Source organism: Antechinus flavipes, chromosome 3 (genome assembly GCF_016432865.1).
Source record: "Antechinus flavipes isolate AdamAnt ecotype Samford, QLD, Australia chromosome 3, AdamAnt_v2, whole genome shotgun sequence".
NCBI lineage: Eukaryota > Metazoa > Chordata > Mammalia > Dasyuromorphia > Dasyuridae > Antechinus > Antechinus flavipes.
Window position 1 is genome coordinate 190632882 of NC_067400.1, and position 23454 is coordinate 190656335.

General features: G+C 33.5%; 1 protein-coding gene across 2 annotated transcripts in view; it reads left to right on the forward strand.

Moving 5' to 3' along the window:
- CADM2 (cell adhesion molecule 2) overlaps positions 1–23454 on the forward strand; it is a 1468479-nt gene that overhangs the window by 829256 nt on the left and 615769 nt on the right. The gene's annotated exons all lie outside the window — the stretch shown is intronic.

Here is a 23454-nt window from a genome sequence, read left to right on the forward strand (position 1 = left end):
TTCCAGTTGAAGACACAGACTAATAAGTAGAACATTGGCACTAATCCTTATTTAATCAGCCTTAAAATGGTAATTTCAAATTGATGAGGGCACAGGGAATAGATTTTGTACTCATAAAGTACTTCTAAAAATATCAGTGATATGTGTACACAATCCAAGGATGAAATTAGAGCCTTTAGAATATATAAGGAGAACAAACAATATAGAATACATCTGAAGAACCTTATAAAAAATATACATATACTCTTTCTAGTCTCTCTAATAATCTATAAGCACATTTTTGTTGTGAAGCTTTTAATCCATGTGAGTTGGAGTAAAGAATATAAAAACAAGAAATCCAGCATAAATATTAGAAAGATATATTATCATTACTAAGTGATATTCATAATAATAATACAATAATTCACATTTATATGATGTTGTAAGATTTTCAGAATTATTTAAGGGCAGTCCTTGGCAGAACTAAGAAGTTTTATATTTCATTAATTTTGATTTCATATAAACGCATTGTTTATGCTTAATCCTGTTTATCCCTCTTGGTGATTGATTACTTTCCCATACTTTCGTATACTCAAGAAATGATCTGATAAATCCATTGCTTTGAATTGATAGCGAGGAGAATTAGAAAACAAACTAAGGAATGACTATAAAAATCAATACAAATGAATACATTTGTTTTCAGTCTTCATTACTCTTCATGATCCCATTTGGGATTCTCTTGGCAAAGATAGTGAAGTGGTTTGCCATTTCCTTCTCCAACTCATTTTTTAGATGAGGAAACTGGGACAAGCAGGGTTAAGTGACTTGCTCAGGGTCACACAGTTAATAAGTTTCTGAGATAAGATATTAACTATGAAAGAAGAATCTGACTCTAGGCCAGGCATTCCATTGTGTTACCTAACTTCCCCAATTGAATGCCAATAATAGAAGGGGGAAAAGAACATTAGGTAATTTTTAATATGGGGCAATATTTAAGACTGAAGATTGTAGGGAGGATAATTTTGTTGGCATTAATAGACATAAAACATTAAGAAAAGGAAATAATTTAGAGAACATAGTTACTTTGGGCTACCCAGATGGAAATACAGAACTGAGAAATGGGAGAGTTCTATTTATATTACTGAAAGTCATTAATATAAGAAGTGATAGTTGAAACTGTGGAAGAAATGAGGGAAAATATGTAAGGAAAAAAATAACTGAATAACATATTTGGAAAAAATGTGTATTTAGTGGTCAGGAAGTTTAAGAAGAAGAACTAAGGAAGTAGGATCTTGGCCATTTATCAGATGCCATAGTGGAGATTTCTTTTAAATGTGGTCTAGATGACTGCTGAATTACCTGCTCTCTCATATTTTGTGATTCTTTGATTCTAAGTCATAAATCAATATATATATATATACATATATTGATTTATGACTTAGAATATATATATATACACACACACATATACTTTTCCTATATGTACTTTCTAGGAAAGAAAGATTAGTCAATACTGCCAAATGTTGCCAACAAGTAAAAGAAATAAGGACAAAGAAAAGGACTTTGTAGAGTCATGGATTTTGAAGAGATCACAAGGTCATAACCAGAACGGAAATTTTGGCTTTTCAAAATTAATTTACTCACATTCTCCCTCAAAACAGCTACTCTGTAACCTGAGGTAAAAAAATCAATAAATAGTTCCAATTTGACTTTGTTAAATTGAGAAACAAAAAAATGTTGTTCTTGACTTTGTGACACCTTGTGGGGTTTCCTTGGCAAAGATATTGAAGTTGTTTGCCATTTCCTTATTTAGCTCATTTTACAGATGAGGAAACTGAAGTAAATGATGTTAAGTGACTTACCCTAGATCATACAGCAAAGAAGTGTTTGAAGTCAGATTTGAATTTAGGAAAGTAAGTCTTCATTATTGTAAGCCAGGAACTCTATCACTATGCCATCTAGATGCCCCACCAAATATATATATATATATATATATATATGTTTTTTGTTGTTGTTGTTTGTTTGTTTTAAGCCCAAAGACAGCAGATTGTGACTATAAAAACAATCTTAGCTTAAAAGTCAAGGTAATTCTGCTGTAGGCTTTTAAAGTTTGTGTTATACTGATTATATGCTCAAAATTCTCTCTAGGATAATTCAATCTTAATCCTATTTGTAAAGTTTCTCTCGTTCTTGTTATAGTTAAAATTAATTCAAACTTATTCTCAAGTAATAACCTTGTAAATTAAAAAAACTCCAAATGAGAAAAACACAGATGAGTCACGCAGTTAGAACTATTCATGGTTCAAACTAATTTATTTTTTCAAGATGACTAGTTTAGAAAGAATTAAATCTTATGATCAATAATTTCTAACCTCAGATACTCAAATGGATATGGGATATAATTGAATTGAGATGTTCTTTCCATTCATTCAGATTCACCCATCCATAGCTGCCTAATCTGTGAGATTTGTCCATTTCCTTTTACAAACTCACAACATCCCTTTCTTTACAGATTCACTCATTTTCCTTAGCTTGACCTAATTAGATGTGCCACAGCAACTCAGAGGCCTGATCCTAATTCTGCTTTGTTCTTCTGATCTGGGCCAATTTTTCCCTCTTTAATCAGTCTGGGGACTCTCTGCTCCTGGGAATACACCATATTCCCTCTGAATGAAGAATGGATGCCCTAATCAGCTATTATAGTTCACTACCATCAAAGTCCACACAGTCTGCCAGCCTCAGTTTCCCTAATAGCAGAAATTGTAGGTGAAAACTACAATTGGGTAGCCCATCTTTTTTGGTAGCCTAATATTCTCCTGGTGTTATATATTGGTGAGGAGTATAATATTTTTTGAAAAACAGAATATTTAAAACCATGTAAAGAGTAAAAATGGAGGTAAGAAGATTGAAGCATATAAATAATGAAGAGCTTCAAAAAATAATAAGAGCAAAAGATGTCTTAAAAATGAATGAGTAGCCAGGTGGGAACTTAGATAAGTGCTACTTATAGGATAGAGGAGTACTTTATACAAACACAGCAACTTCCACATCTATTATTAGAGCATTTCCTTTTTAAAAGTACTTCCCCAGGTTCATAACAAGTTTGTACATATATGTCTCAGAAATTCTCTTTCTAATCAACTTGAGCTGAAGAAAATCTCTTCCTTGCAACTAATTTGCCCATTTTTGATATTATACCCCAGGCTTACAGATTTCAACAGAAATCACTATAAATAACTATGTTCTTTAATAGCAAATTAAAATTAAATTTAAGAGAATAATAATAAAAAGAAGTAAGTTTTCACTTGTGATCATTATATATCTTTATATTCTCAGCACCTAATACATTATCATATGCATAGAAAATAATAAATATTAGATTAAATTAAATTAAAATTAAGTAAAATAAATTAAATAATTGCAGAGTAAAACCACACAGTCTATTATATAGTATTAAATGATGTAACAAAAAGAAGTTTAGTAAGGTGAATTATCAAATATACTAGTGGAACTTTTCTTGGAAAAGGCAGTTTTTGAATTGAATTTTAAATAGGAATAGGATTTAGAGAGGAAGGGGATGGATATATTAAGCTAGAGAAGGATTCCACAATAGTGTAATTCACAATGGGAAAATATGAACATAATGCAAGAAATAGTTTGAAATCACAAAAGTGAAGTGACATTTCATTAATGTGACACTAACATTAATACCTCAATCTTCTTTTATCTTACCATCCATCTCTTGGTGGATGGTGGATATAGAAAAACATTCTGTGAATGATGAAAATAATTTGCAATTGGAATGGTAACAAGTTGATTTACTCAGATACCCTATTCATTTAAATAATAGATATGAACTAATGCTACACATTATCTTCAAAGCTATGGGAAACATTGTCATTGTCTCTTTATAATTCATAAAGCTAGCTTCAAGTTTGTGTAAATTCACAATGATTTTGTTATTGTTTGCTACATCAATTTTCTAGGGTCAGGTAAGTTTGTGTCCTACTTGTGATATGATGGCATTCAGCAGCAAATGTGGTTTGAGTTTCAAAATAATATGATAACATAAACAGATGATGGTAGGCACAAAAAGTTGGGGTTCAATCATGTGAAGAATTCACAATGGTCATTCTCTTTGACAAAAGGTAGATTTATTTAGGGAAGGGGTTACAGACAAAATAATAGACATCAGGAATGGTAAATACGAAATAAAGTGGGAGAGCATATAAAAGACAAGTTTTCCAGTGGAACTCACAATTATCCAGTGGAAAGGAAACATTTCCTGAGGTTGGGGCATGCCCTTAGCTGGCAGATTAAATCCTGAAAGGGATTTAGCCCTCTAAAAGAGTTAGTTAGCTGTAAGGAGGAGAAGTAGGATTGGGAAGCAGAGTGAAGTTAGGAGATGCCCAATGTGGCATGGGGTAGAGATTGGGATAGGATACCCTGAGGTAGAGTATTGTGGCAGACTGATCCAAAGGAAAGCAGCAGCCATGGGAAGATCCGTTAAGTAGATGTTATAGGGAAAATTTAACTTCAGGGACATGTTTGGGATTTCTGACAGGACATGGCAAGGTGAGACTGCTCAAAAACTCTGCAAAGGGTAGGTCTCAGGGGTTTGACATAACTTGGATTTCAGACTAGCTCACATCCCCAGAAGGTGAGAACATGGAGCTAAACTGGTCTCTATCAGAGCCTTTTCCCTGCCTGCCTCAAGGCATAATTTTTATCAGTTCTTAGACTAATCATACCTTATCATTTGCATAGTTTACACATTCTCTGTTTAGATCTTTGGGTCCAGCATCTCATTCTCACCAATTGGGCTTTTATCACCTTTTCCCTGTATTCAATGTTACAAAATTATTAAAATTACCCAGACCTGATTCATAAAACATCTAGCTAGTATTAAATCCTTCCAGCATACTGACTTAACTGTCAGTTCTGAATTCTGGAGAACTTAAAGAATATTTCATTGAAGCTAAATTGGAAAGTGCCTTCTATATCCTGGAAGCTAACTGAGGAACAGAACTAGTAAGGATTAAAGAGTCCTGTAAACATGTCAGTTTACAATCCTTGTTCTCAAAGTATTCATATTCTAATGGGGGACATAACATGCAAACACCTATAAATAAATGTTATATACACACAATAAATTATCTGCAAGGAGACTAAGAAGGAGAATATCAAAATAGTCTTGAAGTGATAAGAGCCTACTACTATGGTGGAGCCAGAATAAGAGTAAAGAAAGGGACCTTTCTCCAAAATGTTGCTCAGAAATAATCTATAGGACTTGACAACTGATTGAGTATGGAGCATGGGTGGTGAGAATGAGCCAAGGATCACACCTTGGCTTGTGACCCTTCAGTCAAGGGTTTGGACTGAATCACAAAGGGATTGATTGACTTATTTATGGTCCCACAATAAGTGACAGAGGAGGATTTATTTAGGCACAAATCTTCCTGACTCCATGTCTAAAACTTTATCCTCAATTGAATCCTGAATTCAAATGAGGGGCAGAAATAGAAATATTAAAGGAAGGGGGGAAATCACTTTTAGTCAGAGATAAAATAATGGGACATTTCAGGAAGAAGAAAAACAGAATCCCTTAAAATGCTCTTTTAAATATTTCAAAAACTGAAAAAAAAATCTTAGAATTCTAAGATAGATAAGAATACATGATTACTTGAGCTTAGCTGAAGAAAAACTGTGCACTAAAAAATTCTCATTAATAAAAAAACTAATTTAAAGTAATTTACAAGACTGGATCTTAAAAAGCTTATTCAATTTTACTGTAAAATGTATCTCTCAGAAGTATCATGACATAAGAGATAGAAAGCAGACCTTGGAGCCAACTGGTTCTGGATTCAAGTACTGTTTCTGCCACACACTAATTAATGACTCTTGGAATGGCATTATTTCACTGTTTTATGCAACTTGCTAAAATTATAAATTGAAGAGATATTGACCTACATCAGTAGAATAGGTTTTCCTCATATGGGAGTATCCTCTACCAATGGAATCAAGAGCAAATTCTTATGTTTTAATGCTTGTTGAAACAGGAGGAAGTATTTGTACTTCTTTCCCTCTTTATGAAGCAGACTTTAGAATACAGATGATTCAAATGAAAAGGGAAATTGATTATAAACACCACTAGTTTTGAGAAGTTAGATATACTAGAGAATATCATTATAACAGTTCAATTGCTAATGAAGCAATTGCTACTACCTGTGACAAAATAAACAAACACAAAAACAGATGCTAAGTGTAGAGAGTAGAACCACTAGAGAATATTGTACAACAAGATTATGTAATGATCAACTGTGATGGATTTGGCTCTTTTCAGCAATGAGGTGATTTAGTACAATTCCAATAGATTTCTGCATCCAGAGAGAACTATGGAGAATGAATGTGGATCAAAGCATAGTATTTTGACTTTTTTGTTGTTGCTGTTATTTGCTGTTTTTTTTCTCTTTTTTGATCTGATTTATCTTCATGATAAACATGATAAATATGAAATTTTGTTTAGAAAATTGCTGTGGGGGGGAAGGGGAAAAAGAGAAAAATTGGAAATAAGGTTTTAAAAGGGTGAATGTTAAAAACTATCTTTGCATTGTTTTGAAAAATAAAAAGCTATTATAAAAAAATCAGAAAAAATAGTGAAAGTGATAAGTTAAGTTAACGATAGAGATTTGAACAGTGCTTGAACAGACCAGAGAATAACAACTTTTCTATTTAGAAATAATTAGTATAGGCCTGGGAATCATCCAAATATCAGATTTAATCATCTAATATGTATATGTATTTAAAACCAATATCTATAAAATCTTTACAAAATGGGGTATCACATCTGAATTATAATGTGAGATTTGATAGCAAATATATTGAAAATGTCAGAATATTTTTTTAAAAAACACAGAAAAAAGAAGTAGGGAAGAAGAAAAAACAGAAAGATAAAGAACATGGGAAGGATGTATGAAAGGAAAAAAAAAAAGAAGCATATCAAATATGCTAAGCTTAGGAAAGTCATAATTTAAAGATAATTGATTATTAAGAACTTATTTTTGGAGTTTTTAAATGACTATGAAAAAAGAACAAAGTCAAAATAGATATATTGAAAATTAATTTCCAAATCCAGAATGATTATTACAACTCAATAAAAATTTTTTATTATCACTGGTTTTTAGTTAACATAAAATAACTGCTATATTACATATAAATTAAATTTTTTGTTGGACTCAATCATTTAAACTGCGACCATCTATTAATTGTTTATTACAGTATAACTCTTAACTTACCACATATTCTTAACTCTAAATTGCTAAGAAAAAAATAACGAATTTTATATTTGCTCTGGCTTCACTGAGAGATTTCACAGTCTGAATAGATAAAAGATATAAATACTTATAAGAATATGATATTTATACAACTTTATTTTCTAATGCATATAGAAATTGATAAATAAGAAATAAAGTACTTTAAGTGATTGAGGAAATTATAGAAATGCTGTCAATTACATCTAACAACAACCTTCATTTTAAAATGGTAGGCAGATTTAGTTAAGAGATCAGCAGCACCACAATAAATTAATAGCATTCAATAAAAGAGATACATTTTAATTAAAGGAAGTCAAGTTAAATTTGTTGTAAATGTATAATACTGCACACATTCACATGAGTAATAGTCTTACTAAAAGAAATTAGAACAATGAAATCATTACTAACTGGATTTAGAAGACTTGAGTTCAAATTCTAAATTCAAAATTATTCTTATGACTTCAGTCAAGTCACAATTTCTATAAATCTTAATGTCACAATTAAAAAAAATCTTAATATCTCACTAAAAAAGGGGTGAGGAGAGTTTAAACTAAATGGCTTGTGAGGTCTGAAGTCATTTAGAGGAAAAGATTAATGTGTCATTCTTCTTAATGGTCTCTGCCATTTATAAATCTTAGAATTTATTCAAAATTTTGTTGTATAAGGAACAGTTCCATCAATTTTTATTTCATAGTTTGCATAATGGAGATTGTTAATTTTCCTTTAGATAGAATAAAGAGAGCTCACTTCCAGGAATGTCCTTACTCTAAAAGCTACCTCTTGTCCTCCCTTTCCCTTTTTTTTTTTTTTTTTAATTTTTTATTTAATAATTACATTATATTGACACTCGTTTCTGTTCCGATTTTTTCCCCCTCCCTCCCTCCACCCCCTCCCCTAGATGGCAAGCAGTCCTTTATATGTTGGATATGTTGCAGTATATCCTAGATACAATATATGTTTGCAGAACCGAACAGTTCTCTTGTTGCGTAGGGAGAATTGGATTCAGAAGGTATAAATAATCCGGGAAGAAAAACAAAAATGCAGATAGTTTACATTCGTTTCCCAGTGTTCTTTCTTTGGGTGTAGCTGCTTTTGTCCGTCATTTATCAATTGAAACTCAGGTCTCTTTGTCAAAGAAATCCACTTCCATCAAAATATGTCCTCATACAATATCGTTGTCGAAGTGTATAATGATCTCCTGGTTCTGCTCATTTCACTTAGCATCAGTTCATGTAAGTCTCGCCAGTCCTCTCTGTATTCATCCTGCTGGTCATTTCTTACAGAACAATAATATTCCATAACATTCATATACCACAATTTACCCAGCCATTCTCCAATTGATGGGCATCCATTCATTTTCCAGTTTCTAGCCACTACAAACAGGGCTGCTACAAACATTTTGGCACATACAGGTCCCTTTCCCTTCTTTAGTATTTCTTTGGGATATAAGCCCAATAGAAACACTGCTGATCAAAGGGTATGCACAATTTGAAAATTTTTGGGCATAATTCCAGATTGCTCTCCAGAATGGTTGGATTCGTTCACAACTCCACCAACAATGCATTAGTGTCCCAGTTTTCCCGCATCCCCTCCAACATTCATCATTATTTTTTCCTGTCATCTTAGCCAATCTGACAGTGTGTAGTGGTATCTCAGAGTTGTCTTAATTTGCATTTCTCTGATCAATAATGATTTGGAACACTCTTTCATATGAGTGGTAATAGTTTCAATCTCATCCTCTGAAAATTGTCTGTTCATATCCTTTGACCATTTATCAATTGGAGAATGGCTTGATTTCTTATAAATTTGAGTCAGTTCTCTATATATTTTGGAAATGAGGCCTTTATCAGAACCTTTAACTGTGAAAATGTTTTCCCAGTTTGTTGCTTCCCTTCTAATCTTGTTTGCATTAGTTTTATTTGTACAAAGGCTTTTTAATTTGATGTAATCGAAATTTTCTATTCTGTGATCAGTAATGGTCTCTAGTTCATCTTTGGTCACAAATTTCTTTCTCCTCCACAAGTCTGAGAGATAAACTATTCTATGTTCCTCTAATTTATTTATAGTCTCGTTCTTTATGCCTAGGTCATAGACCCATTTTGATCTTATCTTGGTATATGGTGTTAAGTGTGGGTCCATGCCTAATTTCTGCCATACTAATTTCCAATTATCCCAGCAGTTTTTATCAAATAATGAATTCTTTTCCCAGAAGTTAGGGGCTTTGGGTTTGTCAAACACTAGATTGCTATAATTGACTATCTCTGTTTTCAGCCTACCTGGTTTAGGTATCAGTACCATATCTGTGTCATAAAAGGAGTTTGGTAGGACTCCTTCAATCCCTATTTTTTCAAATAGTTTATATAACATTGGAGTTAATTGTTCTTTAAATGTTTGGTAGAATTCACATGTAAATCCATCTGGTCCTGGGGATTTTTTCTTAGGGAGTTGATTGATAGTTTGTTCTATTTCTTTTTCTGAGATGGGACTGTTTAGGATATTTACTTCTTCCTCTGTTAGTTTGGGCAAGCTGTATTTTTGGAGGTATTTTTCTATTTCATTTAAGTTGTCGAATTTATTGGCATAAAGTTGGGCAAAGTAACTCCTAATTATTGCTCTAATTTCCTCTTCGTTAGTGGTGAGTTCTCCCTTTTCATTTTTAAGACTAACAATTTGATTTTCCTCTTTCCTTTTTTTAATCAGATTTACTAAGGGTTTGTCTATTTTGTTGGTTTTTTCATAGAACCAACTCTTAGTTTTATTAATCAATTCAATAGTTTTTTTACTTTCAATTTTATTGATCTCACCTTTTACTTTTAGAATTTCAAGTTTAGTGTTTGACTGGGGGTTTTTAATTTGTTCCTTTTCTAGCATTTTTAATTGCAAACCCAATTCATTGACCTTCTCTTTCTCTATTTTATACAAATAGGCCTCTAGAGATATGAAATTTCCCCTTATTACCGCTTTGGCTGCATCCCATACATTTTGGTATGATGTCTCATTATTATCGTTTTCTTGGGTGAAGTTATTAATTATGTCTATGATTTGCTGTTTTACCCAATCATTCTTTAGTATGAGATTATTTAGTTTCCAATTATTTTTTGGTCTACTTCCCCCTGCTTTTTTGTTGAATGTAATTTTCATTGCATCGTGGTCTGAAAAGGATGCATTTACTATTTCTGCCTTACTACATTTGAGTTTGAGGTTTTTATGTCCTAATATATGGTCAATTTTTGTATAGGTTCCATGAACTGCTGAAAAGAAAGTGTATTCCTTTCTGTCTCCATTACATTTTCTCCAGAGATCTATCATATCTAACTTTTCTAGTATTCTATTTACCTCTTTGACTTCTTTCTTATTTATTTTGTGGTTTGATTTATCTAATTCTGAGAGTGCAAGGTTAAGATCTCCCACTATTATAGTTTTACTGTCTATTTCTTCTTGCAGCTCTCTTAGTTTCTCTTTTAAGAATTTAGATGCTACCCCACTTGGTGCATATATGTTTAATATAGATAGTGCTTCATTATCCATGCTACCCTTTAGCAAGATATAGTGTCCTTCCTTATCTCTTTTAATTAGGTCAATTTTTGCTTTAGCTTGATCTGAGATCAGGATGGCTACCCCTGCTTTTTTGACTTCACCTGAAGCATAGTAGATTTTGCTCCAACCTTTTACCTTTAACCTGCATGTATCTCCCCGCTTCAGGTGTGTTTCCTGTAAACAACATATTGTAGGATTCTGGCTTTTAATCCATTCTGCTAACCGCTTCCTCTTTATGGGGGAGTTTACCCCATTCACGTTTATGGTTAGAATGACCAATTCTGTATTACTTGCCATCTTGTTAACCCCGGTTTATGCTTTCCTCCCTTCTTTCCCCTTTCCCCCCCTTCCAAGTATTAAGCTTGTGAGCACCCCTTGCTTCTCACAGCCCTCCCTTTTTAGTGTCCCTCCCCCCGCCTTAGAGTTCCTCCCCCTATCTTACCCCTTTCCCTCCCAGTTCCCGTATTCCCTTCCGCTTAGCTTATTCCTTCCCTTTCCACTTTTCCCTTCTCACTTTTCAATGAGATGGGAGAAGTTTCACCATAGATTGAATATGTCTTAAGATTTTTCACTTAAAGCCAATTCTGAAGGCAGTAAGATACCCACTATATTCATCCCCCTCCATTCTTTCTCTCAGATATAATAGGTTTCCTATGCCTCTTCATGAGATGTACTACCCCCACTTTACCCTTTTTCTGGTACAATGTCCTTTCCACATCAATTTCTAGAACAAGGTATACATGTATTCTTTATACATCTATATAGTCAAAATATAGTTCCCAAGATTAATCTTTACCTTTTTAGATTTCTCTTGAGTTCTATATTTGTAGATCAAACTTTTTGTTAAGTTCTGGTTTTTTCATCAGAAATAGATGAAATTCGCTTACTTCGTTGAATGTCCATCTTCTTCCCTGGAAAAAGATGCTCATTCTCGCTGGGTAAGTTATTTTTGGTTGCATACCAAGTTCCTTAGCCTTTCGGAATATCATATTCCAGGCCCTTCGATCTTTTAATGTGGATGCTGCCAGATCCTGGGTGATCCTTATTGTGGCTCCTTGATACTTGAATTGGGTTTTTCTAGCCGCTTGCAATATTTTTTCTTTCATCTGAGGGTTCTGGCATTTGGCCACTATATTCCTTGGTGTTTTGATTTTAGGATCCCTTTCAGTGGGTGATCGATGAATCCTTTCAATGTTTATTTTTTCCTCTGTTCCTATGACTTCTGGGCAGTTCTCTTTGATAATTTCCTGGAAGACAGTGTCCAGGCTCTTTTTTTCATCATGTTTTTCTGGGAGTCCAATGATTCTCAGATTGTCTCTCCTGGATCTGTTTTCCAGGTCTGTTGTCTTCCCCAGAAGGTATTTCACATTTTTCTCCATTGTTTGATTTTTTTGGATTTGCTTGACTGATTCTTCTTGTCTCCTCGAGTCATTCAATTCCACTTGTTCAATTGTGATTTTCAGTGAAGTATTCTCTTCACTCACTTTTTTAAAATCTTTCTCTAATTGTCCAATTGAGTTCTTTTGTTCTGTGGAATTTTTTTCCATTTCGCCAATTTTGTTTTTTAGAGAGCTGTTTTCTGTTTCCAGTTCACTAATCCTATTTTTCAAGGATTTTACTTCTTTATCCACTCTCTCTTTAACTTTCTCCAGGCTCTTTTGCCAAGCCTCCCTCTCCTTTTCCCAAGCCTCACTCTGCTTTCCCCATTTTTCTTCTAGCTCCCTTGTGAGAGCCTTTTTAATCACTTCTATGAGGTTCATCTGTGCTGAGGAACAGACAATCTCCTCCTTTGGGGATTCACCTGGGGACTGCCTGTTTTTAGTCTCCTCAGGATTTAGAGTCTGCTCTCTATCTGTGTAGAAGCTGTCAAGGGTTAAAGTCCTCTTCAGCTTCTTGCTCATTCTGTCTATTAATCAGAGACAAACTACCAAAGAAAAACAGAAAAAACTGGAGTCTTTCTTTGGGGGGGGGGGGCTGGGTGTGTTATCGAGCTTCCTCTACAGACTGCAGGGGGCAGCAGTGAGGCACTAGCAGGACTGTGCTGCGCCTGCGCTCTGAGATCCCAAAGCGTGCTGAGTCACTGAGGGGGGGGGGAAGGGGGGGGCGGCCAGGTCCTGAGAGACTCCAGCTGTTTGGGGTTGTATTCTTCAGCCCCGGTGTTTTTAGCTTCTCTGCTGGACTGTTGACTTGCTGCCGGAGGAAAGTATCCAAACCTGTAGCGAAGCTCTCCCCGCAGAGACGGCTACGATCACTCTCCACCCCCTCTCCAGTCTGCTCCTGTGCCCTCACTGCCGCTGCCCGCCGCCTGCGCCCGATCTAAAACCGCCCCAGCCCTCCAGTAAAGACAGACCTTTCTTGGCGGATCTCAAGGATGGCTTCTCTTGGTAACTATTTGTGGGTTTTTTTCAGTCAAGCATTGATTCAGAGGCTTGTAATGAAATGGATAGTGAGAGAAAGCGTGGAGCTTATGCAGCTGTGAGCCTCCTCTCGCCATCTTAACCGGAAGTCCCTCCCTTTCCCTTATACCATACCATTTCATCAATATCCGGTCACTATGACAACTTATGACTAAAAAGTTCTATTTATTTGCTGCTAATATGAAAATGTCAGTATTCTGCATTCCTTTTCTATTTAGATTTTTGAGGGAAAAGAATTGTATTTAACTCTAACGTTGATTATATTACTTCTTTAAAATAATTAGAAAAATTGGGGGAAATAATTTTATAAACTGAAAAATGTAAGAATAGAATAGAGTGCCCCAAACATGGAATTTTACACATATATGATACTGTTGATTTACTGTGTATAATATTTTTAATCAACTGAAAAAACAAAAGAGTTTGATCATAAATGAGGCTAATGAGACTATAATCTCAGTAGATCCATAGAGCAAAAGGAGACACAAACTTCTATTGTTTGATTCTGTTCTCTACCTCTCACTATTTGTAAAATATAGGGACGATGGAATAATTAAACTTCCTCTTAAAAGCTAGGTTTTATCTATCGGATACCATAAATGTATATTATATATATATGTGATATAATATACAAAATATCTATTCCTGGTCATGATTTTTCAGTATTTAATTGAATTTTGAACATTATGGAAATGTATCTTTACTAATACCTATTTTTGTCTAAACACATCTCTTTTGTTTTGTACTTGAAGATAAAATGTAGTGATATCCCTTTTTAGTTCCAGATTTAGTAGTCTTTTAGCTAAAAATATTATGAAACCTAAAATGTTCTAATTACTCATTATTAAAAGGGGTCAAGTATATAGCTTGCCATAGATTTAACATTTTTGTGATTAACATATTGATGAATGATAAAAGTTACATTCATCTTTCTTCCTATGCATTGATTTATGTTTAATTTGCTGATTTGCTAATCTATTCATGTAGTGTGCTTTCTAAAGCCCTCAAATTGGGGTGCCAAAATATACTGTGCTTTCTAGAGCAAAACCAGTATAGTCATACAGAAATCAAATGAACTTTTTGATCTCATTTCTTTAAGTTACTTTCTTTATGATTTTTCTAGGTAAAGCTAATGTAAAGAATTTTCTAGTACCACACAGTCATGACCATGTGCAAATATGTATAATATGCACACACACACACACACACACACACACATAGATATTACAGTTTTCCCAGTATCCAAACAACTCCTTAGTGGTGTGCAGGGAGGGAGGTAAAAAGAGAATGAAAAGGAGAGAGTCAATCTGAAATGAATAAAGCACTGGCTTTGAAATCAGGAGGACCTGAGTTCAAATTCTCCCTCAGACACTTTATACTTTATAATTATCTCAAAATTATCTCACAAAAGAAGAAAAAGAGAGAATGAAAAGTAGGGAATTTATTATAGCTGAATGAATTTCTCTAGGTCTCTAGCATTCCATTTAGTTAACTGAGCCAGAAATTTACTGGACATTAGCTACCAATTTGAAGAAGAGCTAAGATAGCTTTGAAAAGACTTGAATTTTTATGGGGTATCACATACTGGGAAAAACTTGTTCAGAGTATCTAATGACTTTACAAAAGTTTAAATAAGAGTTGATGTGTATTCATCTTAAGTTTCAAGATCTTATTAAAAAAATAGAATATGCTAATCCCCACATTAGGCCTTATATCAACTTTGCCAACTGATTAGAGAAATTAAGGGTCTTCTTAATATACCAAGAAGAAAAGACTTTACACTAATAAAAGAACAATCTGCCAGTCAGCCAGGGAACACTAAGCAGAGAAACTCTTACTTCTATAACAATCATAGGACAGTTGATTCATTTATGGATGGAATGACTTTAGTCAATCAGCCCAAGTACTGAACAAAATCTGCCAATATCTAATGGTAATAAAAGCATTGATAGCTAAGAAAATTGCTCTTCTGAATAGTAGAGATCAGATCTCATGGACAATCACTTATTTTTAATTTACAGAATTTATTACAATTAATATCAATAATATGCTGGCTATCCCATTTGTTGTGAAATCTGAGAACTAAGAAGGCCTTATTTAAATAGCTCTTTGTAATAGTTATTTTATAGGCCATACCTGGTGTATTCTTTAAGAAAATACATCACTATTCCTAGATCAGAATTTTTTTTATTATTTCAAAATTTTATTATATTGTAAATGTATTTATTTTGTTTTAACCTTTATTTCTGCATTTCTCTGCTTTCTTTCTTTTTTTTTTTTAATTTTTATTTAATAATTACTTTATATTGACAGAATCCATGCCAGGGTAATTTTTTTACAACATTATCCCTTGCACTCATTTCTGTTCCGATTTTTCCCCTCTCTCCCTCCACCCCTTCCCCTAGATGGTAAGCAGTCCTATATATGTTGGATATGTTGCAGTATATCCTAGATACAATATATGTTTGCAGAACTGAACAGTTCTCTTGTTGCACAGGGAGAATTGGATTCAGAAGGTATAAATAACCCGGGAAGAAAAACAAAAATGCAGATAGTTCACATTCGTTTCCCAGTGTTCTTTCTTTGGGTGTAGCTGCTTCTGTCCGTCATTTATCAATTGAAACTCAGGTCTCCTGGATCAGAATTTTTAAAAAAGAAATTATATATAATGAAAAGTTCCTTCATGTAACATCAATAACTCTTGCAAAAAATTTCATCTCTGACCAAAGTGAACAGCTGTAAATATCAATATTAACTTTGATGTTTGAAAGGAAATTTTAAATAGATAAAGAATAAAGAAAATAGTGATGTGGAGTTATGTTTGACATAAATTCATGGGTATACTTTCTATAGAATAAAAACAGAATCTGGTTGTGATGACCACGTATTTAAAATCAGCCAGAGTCAGGAATTCAGGTTAAGGGAAAAAATCTTGAATCTTTATTCTCAGTAGAGGTGAAGAAAGCAATATGGGCAGTTGCAAAAGGAAGCCAGCTAGCAAAGGGGAAATCGGAGGTCAAGGGCGCTCGCGATCATGATAGCAATGCGAGCAGCTGTGTCAAGATGCCAGCCAGCAGTCTCTCTTTCTGCTTCCCTTTCCACCCCACTGCCTCCACCCACCAAAAACATCATTTCCTATACAACACATCAGGACTTGCACAAAGAGTGGGCGGGGGCCATTCTTTCTCCAAGCATATATATTAATAGAGTATGATCCAATTACTATTTAGCCTCATGTGCTTGGGACCTCAGTGCATCAACTCAAGCCTCAGCCCATTACATCTGGTCTCTATTTTTTTTTAATTATATAAAGCAATATAAAAGTATGTAACTTAAAAATTTTTGAGTAGTCAATAAGCTTTGATTAAACATAGATTATACATAAGAACAATATTAGTTACTGAGAAAGAAATTTAAAGTTCACAATAATTTTACTTATATTCCCATTTGAGCATACTATATTAATATAAAATATAAGTTTAGATCATATAAAATTTATATTATTTCTCCACTCGATATTTGTTACCACTACTTAAATTAATATTTTTCTTGAAATATATGTAAACCATACGAAACAACAACAATAATAGCAATGAAATTCATTTCACCTACTAATTAGCCTCTGATATCCTCAGAAATAGGTGATAGCTAGTGTAGTCAATCTGGAGACAGGAAGGGCTCAATTGAGATATGACTTCAGACACTTACTGATTGTGTGACCTTGTGAAAGTCACTTAACCTTTGTCTGCCTTAGTTCCCTCAACTATAAAATGGGGATTATAATAACATCTACCTGTCAAAGATGATATGAAAATCAAATCAATAAAATTTCTAAAGTGCCTAATATACAGTCCCTGGAACATGAGGTGCTTAAATGTTTGTTACTTTCCTTTTTTAGTGAGTATTCAAACAAAAAAAAAGTGTACATACATGTAAAGGGTTAATGGAAATGTCCACTCTCTAGTCTCTAAAATATATAATTCCCAGAGCTTCTTGTCTTTTTTAAAAAATATAAAACAAAAAACAAAAAACATCTCAAAAGGAATATAACTACCTGGTTATATCTAATATCTACCTATCTAATGTAGAAGGTATAAAAATTCAGTCTGAACAATTTACTTTTGATATAAATGAATTCCTCATAGACACTAAGAAGCACTTGGAATAAATGCCTCCATTAATTTTAGGCTGATGTTCACTATGCCAGAGATATAAGTGAGATATATTTAACTTGCTGTTATTGTTCAGTCTTGATTGACTCTTTATGACATTATTTGGCAAAGAAAATGGAAGTGTGAGGAGGCAAGTAATTAACAATGTAGGAGGCTTCTTTCCTAGCTTTAGGAAAATATAATTCTTCATGGACAGAGAGTTCAAGAAAGAATTGTTAGCAAAATTGAGTTTTCTGACTCTGGCCACAAATAACAATCAGTTACTTTTAAGTGACACTTGATCAATATAACTCAGGCCAAGGACAATCCACAGTTTATAAGGTGAACACCTCAAACATCCTCCATTTCTGTCATAAGACATGTGAACATATAAGAACAAGAATGATTTGAATGCAGAAACTGGTACTCATGGCAGACTGGACCTGTACTCAAGTTCAACACCAATGTATTCTGATTACTGTGTTCCAGGTTGGGTTTGTGGTCCAGGAAGGTAAGGACTAGACTGGTGATGTCAATTCTACAAATTCAGATCAGTACTTTCACTTCAATTTATTGTCTTAAAAAGTTGCCTACAGCAAAGAAAGTCACAAGGGTCACACTGCCAGGGTTACACAATGAGTTAAATCCAGAAGAATTTCATGAACTTCAATGTCAGCTTTCTAATTAATGTTTTAAAAATGAACAAAATTCTTTTATCATTTTACTCAGGCGTGCTTTATGATGAATGACTATCAGACCTAATCACTCTATTCAACCCTACTCTTTTGAGATATTCATTTTATACTTTGATACCTTGTCTTTATTAAGAGAGAGACAGAGGCAGAGAGAAAGAAACGGAGACAGAAAAGAAGAAAATAAGACAGAGACAGACACACAGAATTCTTCTCTTCATCTTGTATATTTTCTAAAATTCCCAAACATAAAAACTGACAATTGACTAATGTAAATAAACTATGAGCTTCTTTTTCAATTTTTACAAGGTTTGAATTTTACACTAGGAACACTATCCAAACTCCCTGCCCCCATGCAAGTTAGGCTGGTTTTTCTTTTAAAGGTGTTGAAATCATCCTCAAGATTTGACTGGCTCAAGGGACTAAAGGTTTATGCTTTTGACACCACTTCATTGTTGTCTGAGTACAAAGCAGCCACCAGGAGCTCCAGCACTCTAGTGTTTGCAAAATGATTGGCAATTCAGGCCAGGGAGATTTACTCAGCTAAATCAATCTTACCTGCCCTTAATGCAAATACCTGTTGCCCTCCTCCCCCTCTTTCTATGTCTATCTCTCTGCATCTTAACTATTGTATAACTTATAAGAGTCTCATTTTGTTTTAATCTATCAGGTTTAGTTCAGTTTATTTTCTTTCCCCAGATTTATAAAGTATCAAAAAAAAAAAAAAAAAAAAAAAACCTACCAATTTCTTGTGACAAATGTTTCACAGTATGTGTTAAAATGAATTCAGATTTTTTTTTTAATTAAGACCAGTGACTATAGACAAATGATTAAATTCTTATAATAATTGACTATCTCCATGTGGTTAGCAATGGGAAATATTTTCGTAGCACCTTTCCTAAAACAAAGGAAAATAGCATATTAATAATAGTGATAAGACTAATGGATAGCTTTTTTTTTCTATTTCAATTGTGATTATCTTACAATACATATTATTGATTGCAAACTAAAATTTTCAAATGGAAGAATTCATTTATTTCTGCACAGCTTTCACATTAATTTTGTATCTGTATCTTTGCCTTTTTACTTAACATGAAATCCTCTTATTCCTTGGGGCTGATGAAATATCAGTTAAAATCTATCACAATGTGTTCACTATTATGTTCTGTACTAGTTTGGCTCCTTTGACTATAAGCTCTCTGAGGGAAGAACCTTGACTTATCTATATCTGACCTATCAATGTCAATTCAAGAGTTAGGACTGAATGACATTTGGAGATAAAGGCCCTCTGAAGATCACTATTATTTCTGCTTTTCCTTTTCAGCAACTTTTTCCTTTTCCTCAAGATCCTTAAAATTCACTTGCTCTTTCACAAAAGAAGCTTAGATAGTATATGTATTTTTTTGCTATATTTTATCTTGAAGGAAACTTCTATGTTCCCCCCCCCCCCAATTTAATAATAATGCATAGTTCTCATAGCAAAGAAGCTGATATAAAACCCACATGGCTTATAGGAAGCAAAGATTGTAACTAAATCTTTTGAATCCCAGTATGCTATGAAAACTGAATAAATATACACACCAAGCCCATATTTGATAAAAATCATTTAAGGATTTTTTCTACAAACCTCCCTCCTCCTCCCCCCCCCCCCAAAAAAAAAAAACAAATATGAATGAATGCCCATCGATTGGAAATTGGTTGGGTAAATTGTGGTATAAGAATGTCATGGAATATTATTGTTCTGTAAGAAATGACCAGCAGGATGAATACAGAGAGGCTTGGAGAGACTTACATGAACTGATGCTAAGTGAAATGAGCAGAACCAGGAGATCATTATACACTTCAACAACGATATTGTATGAGGATGTATTCTGATGGAAGTGGATTTCTTTGATAAAGAGACCTAACTGAGCTTCAACTGATAAATGATGGACAGAAGCAGCTACACCCAAAGAAAGAACACTGGGAAACGAATGTGAACTATTTGCATTTTTGTTTTTCTTTCCGGATTATTTTTACCTTCTGAATCCAATTCTCCCTGTGCAACAAGAGAACTGTTCGGTTCTGCAAACATATATTGTATCTAGGATATACTGCAACATATCTAACATATATAGGACTGCTTGCCATCTAGGGGAGGGGGTGGAGGGAGGGAGGGGAAAAATCGGAACAGAAGCGAGTGCAAGGGATAATGTTATAAAAAAAAAATCACCCTGGCCAAAAATAAATAAATAAATAAATAAAAAAGAATTAATACTTTCCCTTTTGACAGGGGAAGAAGAGATCAAGGGTGATTATGATGGAACTCCAATTATTAGTTGTAGAGGAAAAATTGTTCAGATAGGCCATATTTAATTTTTGACTTTCAACATCTATATAGCTTTTCATAATTTATCACACAATTTTTATACATCCAAACAAGCTTTCTAATAATGGTGGTATAATTTCTTCTTTAAAAAATTAAAAATATTTGGTACTGACTAAGAAATAGAACAGTGTCTCAGTAGAATAGATTAGATAGTCATCGCACAATAATCAAGACCTATAAAATCTAGTACTTGCTAAAACCTCCCAAACTCTAGCTTCTGGAATATGAACTCACTATTTGAACAAAAATTGCTGGGAAAACTGGAAAATAATATGTCAGAAACTCAGCATAGACCTACATCTCACACTTCATACCAAAATAAGGTCAAAATGGGTACATGATTTGTGCATAAAGGATAATACCATAAACAAATTAGGAGAACAAGGGACAATTTACCTATCAGATCTTTGGAGAAGAAAGGGATTTAGACCAAAAAAGAATTAGAGACCATTACGAAAGACAAAATAGACAACTTTGCTTACATTAAATTAAAAAAGTTTTGTACCAACAAAACCAACACAAACAAGATTAAAATAAAATTACAAAGCTGGGAAAAAATCTTAACAGACAGTGTTTCTGATAAAGGTCTCATTTCTAAAATATATAAAGAATGGTGTCAAATTTATAAGAAGACGAGTCATTCCCCAATTGATAAATGGTCAAAGGATATGAACAGACCTTTTTTCAGGTGGTGAAATTAAATTCATCTATAGTCATATGAAAAAATGCTCTCAGTCAGTATTGGTTAGAGAAATATGAATTAAAACACTCTAAGGTAGCACTTCATGCCTCTCAGATTGGCTAAGATAATGGGAAAATAACATTTATATATTGAAGGGGATGTGGTGAAAACTAGGATACTAATGCATTGTTGGTGGAGTTGTAAAATGATCCAACCATTCTGAAGAGTAATTTGAAACTATGCCCAAAGAGCTATAAAACTGTGCATACCCTTTGACCCAGCAGTGTCATTATTAAGTTTATATTCTAAGGAAATCATAAAGGAGAGAAAAGGACCCTATATACAAAAATGTTTGTAGCAATTCTTTTTTGTGGTAGCAAAGAACAGGACAATGAGTAGATGCCCATCAATTGAGGAATGGCTGAATAAGTTGTGGTATATAAAGGTAATGGAATATCATTGTTCTATAAAAAATGATGGCCAAGCTGATTTTAGAAAAGTCTGAAAAGATTTACATAATCTGATGCTATATGTATTTGATGATATACAGAACCAGGAATACATTGTATACAATAACATCAAGAATGTGCAATGATCAACTATGAAAGACTTGTTTTTTCTCAGTGGTTAAGTGATCCAAAGCAATCCCAATAGATTGGACAGAAAATTCCATCAGTATCTAGAAAAAGAACTCAGTAGAGTGAATGTAGAATTTCAACACATGCTTTCACTTCTTTTTTCTGTTTGTTGTTGTTATTGTTGTTGTTTGTTGTTGTTTTTTCATTTGGTTTTCCCTTTTTGCTCTGATTTTTCTCTCCCAGCATGATTCATAAATTCAACATAATACACATATAATGTGTATTAAAATAAATAAATTTATTTTTGAAAAAAATTTAAAAATAAAAAATAAAAAGTTAAAAGCATATTGACACACATTCCTGAAGAAACTGAAGTTTCTTACTCTCAAAGAGAGCTGACAAAGTTTGATGTTCTCAAAGGACCGCTTAATCCATGTCTTTAGACAAGTTAATTCTTTAAAGAATAAACTATACAGAATGTCAATGACAAAAATAAAACTCCATATATACCAAAAAAGATTTAGAGCATTTTTTGTAGAGTAAAAAAACTTTCCAAATCTCTGGTAGTGTTCTCAGTCTGGTAAGAAGGTGGTTGCTTTATTGAGAGGTCTGCCCCTGCTTGAGAACAAAGCTCTTGATCAGAACTCACCCTTTAAATATAATAAAATAATAAACATATTTTAGGTAGGGTGACAGGGTAGGATCTAAGTACATTTGAACATTAATTCCAAAAAAGCTCCACTCATAATTTGGAAATAAATATTCAAAAAGATCTTGCATGACTCATCTTCAATCAAGAATTTGATTTCTTCCTTGTTTTGAAGAAGAAATCACTTTTTTTCTATCTTGGCTAATCATACCAAGAAAAAAAATTCCTGCCTGTGTAAATGAATTAATGCAAACAAACATTTCTAATGGCATGTATATTCACTCTACACATGAAAACAATAATCACAACACTGAAACAAAGAGAGGGGGAAAAAATTTCCTACTTAAGGAGAGAAAAGGGAAAAGAAAGAGAAGAGGTGTTAAAGAGTTTCTTCCTCTGATGAAAGCGCTTACAGACCAGTAGCATTTTTTCTCTCATGAAAATCATGACACTCAGTTTACAATCCTTCTCTTCCTAGTTTGTTTTCTTACTTATTCTATTAAGTTATTTTAGTAATCAAATCTCATCTTACTAATTGATTTCTTCAAAGTTATTACGCCACCCTGCACCATTCCTCTGGAAAGGGGAAATGGGGTGAGTCCTTGATTTTTCTTGCTCCTTGATTGAATCATATATATATGAATGATAGGGAGCTGCAGAAGTTATCTTAAACTCAGGTAAGTCAAATGAATAACCTAATGCAAGAAAGTGATATAGCTTATAAAAATTACCTTTATCATTTCCAGAGCAATGAAACATCCTGATAAAACTTGGTAACCATTGAATTCTCTTCTATTTTTCTAAGGAGTCAATACTCCCTCCCTTCTATGCTGTATGTTTCTCATGTTCTTGGGCCTCCTCCCCAGATAATACATGTTGGCAACACAAAAAACTTCTCTTGTAGTATTATTGAAAGAAATACTCTTAAGGACTACATATCAGTTTAGTATTTAGTAATATTTGACAAAACTTAAAATTCTATCTGCTTCATATCTGTTCCCTTTCTTGTAATATGTAAAGGTCTGGTCATAGTCTAAGCCTCAAATCTTGTTTTTAAGTTCTAAATTGTACACTTGTAGTTTTCATTT